Source organism: Rattus norvegicus, chromosome 17, assembly GCF_021556685.1.
Source record: "Rattus norvegicus strain SHRSP/BbbUtx chromosome 17, alternate assembly SHRSP_T2T, whole genome shotgun sequence".
Classification (NCBI taxonomy): Eukaryota; Metazoa; Chordata; class Mammalia; order Rodentia; family Muridae; genus Rattus; species Rattus norvegicus.
The window spans coordinates 28,765,477-28,772,500 of NC_141550.1; the positions used below are offsets into that span (position 1 = coordinate 28,765,477).

Below are 7,024 nucleotides of genomic sequence, written 5' to 3' on the forward strand. Positions count from 1 at the left end.
AACATCCTTTCCCCTGGGTCTGCCTAGGAAAACAGTCTGCTAGACATCCTTTCACCTGTTTACCCCAGCAAACATCATTTGATATAACTAACTCTCCAAAGATCTGGACGTTTCCACTTCACAGGAGTTTGCCCATGCTGGCCTGCAACCAAGGAGGGATGGTGAGCATGTGCACAGCCTTGCCACCGCTGTGTCAGGACAGGGCCTGTTGCCGAGGTGCAGGCGACCTCAGTGTTGAGTTCAAGGGCTGACGTGTACCAAGCTTGGGTCTCACCCTTAGTACAGGAGCATGACCTCCAGTGGAACATTGTCTCTGGCAGTGCGCCCAGACTCTGGTGTCACCGTGCCTGGCAAAGATCCAGGTTGGACTCTGACGTGATGTTTGGGTCTCAGGTTTTGCTCACTTCCAAGAAGGGCTGGGTGCCTGAGTTGGTTCTTCTGTCCGGATGCTTCCACCTAACAGAGCCTGTTGTGCAATGCTCCACCAGGCTTCAGTGGGGCGGCTGTGTTCGTGTCCCTGCCTTACCAGTTCTACCCCAGCCCAGCAGAGGTGGGAGAATATGCTAGAAGAACGTGCCTGTCTCCTGCTCTTTGCTTTGTTTTTCTCTTTCTGTAGAAATGTGCTGCTTCATTACAAAGAGTCTCACAAAACGAAAATATCTCAAAAAGGAAATTAGGCTAACAACGTCCACCTGCAGAATTGGGGAGGAAGGGGAATCTAAGTTTTTCTGCTTGCCCAAGACTAGTGGGAAGGTATAAAAAGAACCAATCTAAAAATGGCTGGTACTACCTAAGCCTGAATAAGGGGACCCAGAAGACCCCGCCACCCTTTCTAGCAACCCTAACCAGGGCATCTTTAGCAGAGCTCCTAAGCAGGCACGTGCAGTTCAGGGTTTTGTCTTCCAGTTTTTTTCTTTCCACTTACACCCACCATGTTCAAAACTCAAACCCGGGGCAGAATGGACAAGGGAGCTCTAGGAAGAGTTCTCCCAGCACCACTGCCCTGGGCCCTGGCCCTGGTTCCTATGTAGTCCCTGAGGACATTATATTTAATATATTTTATATAAATACACAGGGGAATAAAAAATAAAATCCAAAAGATTAAGGAAAAGTGAGGAACTCGGGGAGAAGACAGCTACAGACCTTCTCATGCCAACTTGACCTCTTCTTTGACCCCTTTGGCTTCTGGCTTCTCCTCCTTGGTTTTCTCCTCTTCTGTGACTTCTTTTTTTTTTTCTCTTCTGGATCCTTCTCTTTTTCATCCTCTGTTTTGAGGCTTTTTTGAAGTTAAAAGAGTTCTTACAACTACCTTCTCCTTCCCCATCTGAACCAGAGAATCCTCCTCACAGGCTGTGGGGTTTGTCAGGGAGCAGATGGAGATGCGTTTGTCACCATCTTCCTCACCACCACTCTCCCCTGGGATGACATCCTCTGGGATGGCCTGTATTTGGATCCAGGGGCATGGGGCAGCATTCCCAAGTTCTTAAAGCGCCTCTGCTTGATCTTTTCCAGCTATTATTAGTGTTCTGGTTAGTCATATTGGAACAGCTGATGTAAAGCTTAAAATTCAGTACAAAGTATTCAAAGTCATCATTGTATGGTAGCCCAGGGCCACAGCTGTTTCATAAGTCCGGCACTGAGCTGCAGTACAAATGGTGTAGCCACCTCCTTCCAGCATTAGCATAGGCAAGTTGAAACTCTTGACAAGCTCCACACACTTGGAGTGCCCTTTGATGGTCAGATTGAAGCAACCTCACTGATCCCAGACAGGGGATCTGAGCCGCACTGTAAGACCACTGCAGTAGGCTGGAACATCTGCATTGCTTTGGACATGACTAGCTTGAAAATGGCTTCATAAGGCCCATCATAGATCCCATTGCGAAGTGATAAGTTACTGGCATTAGTACTTGCCAGGCCCAATATCCCATAAGTCCTCAGTTTCCAGCAAGTATTCTCCATATTTATGAAAGGACACAGTCATGACCCAGTCCGTGGTATAGAAGGCCTCTTCCACACCATCATCATGGTGAATATCAATGTCAATATACAGCGCCCCAGCCCTGATCATAGCCCTGCCCACATGCTGCTTTTTAAGTTTCACCGAACATGCCACGAAGCCACCAATAGACACCTGACAGAGCTCAAGCCATATTGGACAGTCCTCACCAATGTTGAATCTCTGCATCTGCTCGCTGTTTTCAGGCATGTAATCTGGGCAGATGGAACACAATAATTTAATGTATTAATTGCTGTGGTACTTGGTCACCTCCTCAGCATTGGCTTTGTGAGAATGATAGACTTCCATTTTTCCATAGGGTAGGGACCATAATTAAGCAAATTGGGAGACATGCAGATTTCGTGGGTCTTCATTGGGTGGTTTTGTCATAATAGTAGTTTCCAGCATTCCCATCATAACAGTAACAGACTTTCGTCTTGGAGCCCTGAGTCTGCACCATCTCGCTCATTGCCCAGCCTCTCCCATCAGACTCCTGTCTGCTCCTGTCTCATGTTCTTAACCACCCCTCGCTACCCTGAGCGCTGGTCTAGACCAGAGTGGGAAGCATCCAGCTCTCGAGAACAGTGCATGGGCCCTTGTGTCTTACAGCAGCACCATAACCTGCAGTCTCTCCATCTCATTTGCTGTGTGGCCTTACCTTCTAGAAGGACTTGGTGAGAAACTATTCTCTGGGGTGGGTGGGTTGGTTGGTTGGTTTTAAAGAGTAGTCATTCAGTAATAATAGTAAGGGTAAGTGCTTGGCCCAAATCTCCTAAGATTACACTCCTTGTCATTTATCACCCAGGATTGCCAGAGAGAGAGAGAGAGAGAGAGAGAGAGAGAGAGAGAGAGAGAGAGAGAGAGAGAGAGAGAGAGAACGCTTGACTGCCTTCCCCTCATGCCATGGCTTCCCTAAAGGCAACTTTAGTATTGCCCAGGCAGTAACTACCTGATAAACCCCTCCCAGATTAGAGATATGGACGTGTTAGGAGCCTCTGACCCACACCTGCATCCATTCAAAACAGTCCCTGTAGCAAGAACCAAAAGCTTGTTGAAATGGGAAGCCTTTTGGCTGTGACTTCAGGCTCCTTAGAGGCCACAGTTCTCTGAGATCCCTTAAAATAGTTCTGTTCCCCTGGAACACAATGAAAGGCCCTCACATAGTGGTCTTACTTCTGTATCTGAACATCAGACATGCAGGCAGACAATGAGATGTCCCAGAAAGCTGGTGACTGCAAGTGAGAGTTATAGAACCATGCTAGCCTTTGTCCAGACCAGAACACTTTTGAGAGAAAGATCACTGACTATCACTAATCCTGCATGGACAGCCATTGTACACAGGATGCATGGATATGTTAATGAGAACACGCACACTTGTATCTGCTTTCCCTATACTTACAAGCAAAGATAACAACAATAATTGCTAGCCATGGTGTGGGATGTAAGGAGGGAAGTATATTTGGCCTTTTTTCTCTTCTTTTTTTTTTTCTTTGCTGATAATTATACCTGAAAATTGCCCAGCAACACTATTCTTACTCCTACCAGGAGCAGTTACTGCACAGGAACAAGTATTATGTCACCACCTCTGTCCTCATTAAGAAGGTCCCAGTGTGTCTAACTCAGGGCTTACAGACAGAATGGACAGTGACAAGGCTGCAGTGGTGTTTCAGAGAGTGGCTGAGTGGACTGCACAGTTGGACAAGGTGTCTGGCTTCGACCTGAGCCCCAGGCCCTGGTGCTGTGCTTGCCCTTTGCAGCACAGGCCAGTGAGAGTGGGCAGCTGGGTACTTGCCCTCTGAAAAGAGGCCTCAAGCTGGAATTCCATGGGAGATTCACTAATTGATAGCTGAAAGGCGTTTTGTTGTGTTTATTGCCTTGCAAATCCCCTGTTAAGTGTAGCCATGTTGAGAGAGTGAGAGAGCTTTAAAATGTGCTTCTGAAGCTGAATGTTTGGAAGCATAAGATAAATTCAGTGCATCTTCCCAGAAATTCATGATCACCTTGGGAACACCATTATTGGATTAAAGTACACAGAAATATAAAGCAATATATGCCGTATCCTTAAGGATCTGTAGAAGATGCTTCAGAGAATGTTCTCAATGACCCCTTCAAGTCTAGTTCCAAATCCCCGAGAGTAAGACTGAGTTTGTCAGCTAATTGTTGTCTGGGTCCAGTGTGAAAGGCTCGCTGTATTGACCTCTCACCTCTGGCAAGTACCCTACTATTTTGGTTGTAGCCCAAAAATGATTTCAGATTTTCAGAGTGTTCTCTGTTTTGATATCATTGTCTTTTGGTGGTTTGTCTGTCTGGTAGTTTACTTTGCTTTGCCCCGTATCAAGTCTTCTTGTGGAGGCCAGGCTGGCTTCAAATTCAGTCCTCCTACCTCTACTAAAGGCTAGGCTCCTAAGTGTGTACTCTACATGCAGTCTCATCCTCTTCTTCCTTGTTAGCCCTATAAAGTATGCCTTTTCACGAGTTGGCTGATCTCAGTCTTCATGAAAACTCTGTGTTAGAGGCTGAGCACCATTGCTCGCACTTGTGGCCCAAGCGTTTGGAAAGCCAAAGCAGGATCCCAGGCTTGGGGAGCCAGGACTGCATAACTAGCTGTAGTCTGCGGCTACAGTGTGACTCTGTCCAGGGGAAGGGTTAGTCTACATTTCTCAGTTTAGGCAGAAGGATAATTTGGTTATTTTGGCATTCTAAGACAGTCTCACTACATAGAGAGAGTGTTGGCCTAAAGACACTATCCCAGGCTGACAAACTGCCTCCTGGGTGCAGGAATTATAGACTTACATCACCACACACAGCCTAGAGTTTTAAGTTTTCTAGTTTATTCCTGAAGATCACATATGGGACCGTGAAAAGCACCTGGTTCCCAGTTGAGCTAAGGCTTGAAACCCCAGTGACCCTGAAGGGATGTAGGCACTTTGCCTGTCCGCAGATACAAGGCCCTGTCACTAACCACAGCCCTCCATAGATTTGTGGCCATCAGTCACATAAGGGCAAGACCCCAGTCCCCTCCACAGGTAGAAGACATGACCTGTAGTCAAAGGCTCAAGACAGATCTCCATTTTATTGAGGTAGCAAAAGACCTGGAGGCTTGGCCAATAAGTTTTCCTTCCTAGACACTCCTCCCTGCAAAAGATATTTAATCTCAGGCCCACCCTGAGAATAGGGTACAATTTTACACTTTCCTCCATGACAATAAATGTCTTAAAACCATGGACTGCCTATTTTTATCAGGATTTGCCGTGGAGAGCCATAGAGAAAGCCTTTGCCTATAGAACCACTATCTAGTCTCCCGTAGAAGGCCTCTCTGTGCTCCCAGCCACAACCACCACTAAGCTCAAACCACCTGTGGGACCAGCCAGAGTTCCCCCCTTCTCCCAGATCCGCCCTGCCCCCCATAGGCCCCCACTGTGTTCTTAGCTCTTCTTTGACATCCAGCAGTGCCTGAGTGTCCAAGAGCCTGAGAACCAGAGGGCCCCATCTTCATCGCCTGGGAACCTCCAAGTCAGCTCCAGCTGTCCCACACCTCAGACTGCGCTTTCCCACCCCTGAACAGTGCCCTGGGGCTTCCCTATGGCCCAGCACCTGCCCAGTGACAGCTGAGTTAAGCCTGATCACTCCCTGCGTCCCACCTCCCCAGAGGCCATGCCCTGTGGCAGAGGGGATTTAGAACCCTACCACCCTACAATCACATATATTTCTTTCTGTTTTTTAAATATTATTACATTTATGTGTGCATCTGTGTAGCACACAGACCCATGCTGCAAGCAGGTGTGTAAAATCAGAGGACAGCATTCGAGATCAGTTCTTCCCTTCCACCCTGTCAGTCCAGAGGCATGAACTCAGGCCGCCTTGCTTGGCGGCGTCTTTACACACGGAGCCATCTCAGCAACACCACACATTTCTGATTAAGGCTTTATTTTGGTGTGGTTTTGGTTGCTGTGACAGTTGGTACTGCACTGGCTTTTATCCTATGCTCAGTGTGGATCACTGTGATACTGGCTTCAGGGTGTGAACTGGAAGGACATGCTCGTCAGAGCAAGGACATGCCTTTCAAAACGATTATTAAAGCAAAACAAGTTGTGTTCTCTTACAGGAAATGCTCCTGAGCACTTGGGGCAGCCCTGGCATGTAGCAGATGCTCATTAGATGGCCCTGCCACTTTCCTCTCAATGCAGATTGAAGGTGTCATCACATGCTTTTGAGGCACATCTGCCCTTGCCTAGGAAATGTCCCTGCCTGGCCAGCTTTAGTAACCTCTAGGAAGCGAGCAGCAGTGCTCTACCCTGGATCTTACCAGCACAGCCAGAAGTCCATATCTCTCTTCTCACTTCCAGTGTCTATGCACTCGCTTCACCAAGCCCTCAAACCAGTTAAGAGTATGAGGGCCCTCCTGGGCAGGAAACCACAGCTCTAGAGAAGATAAGAACCAACCCAGCAGTCATTTCTCAAGTTCAATCCAATTAACTTATATTCAAAGCCACGTGGCCTTGTCATTGGCATGGCACTTTAATCTGCTGAAGGCGATACACGTCATGACTGCGGTGGGCCATGCACATACGCAGCCTTTCACACACTTGCCACGTGCCTCCCCACATTAGGACTCTGGGTAGCTAGAACAGTTGCTGAGTGCTCCCCATGCCTGTTGTCCAGTTGCTTCCCTCCTACTCTGTGAAACAAGCAGGAAGTTGCAGGGACAGATTTAGGATTCCTGGCAGGGCAGATCCATTCCACTGGCTGGTCCTTCTACCCCCTCCTGAGCCCAGCTCTCCTCCCCTTGAGTCTCAGGTGCAGTAGAGGGCGATTGCATGTCACTTCTGAAGTTAGCAGTAAAGACCTTAAGGACTAAGATAATTCTGTTTTCTTGGATCCTACTTGCAGTTGAATAATCTGTCTTTTTCAAATAGACTCTAATGCCAATTCCAAAAGTTTACAGAAGAACTTCCATTTTAATGACCAATTTATGCACAGTAATTGTCTGGCCTGGCTGTGGAAGTCAGCTGTGGATTCTGAGGAGGC

At 47.6% G+C, this 7,024-nt stretch overlaps 1 protein-coding gene and 1 pseudogene across 2 annotated transcripts in view; one reads left to right on the forward strand and one right to left on the reverse strand.

Moving 5' to 3' along the window:
- The window catches only part of Lyrm4 (LYR motif containing 4), a 115,427-nt gene that overhangs the window by 102,068 nt on the left and 6,335 nt on the right, over positions 1-7,024 (forward strand).
- Hdac1-ps16 (Histone deacetylase 1, pseudogene 16) lies at positions 1,148-2,456 on the reverse strand (annotated as a pseudogene).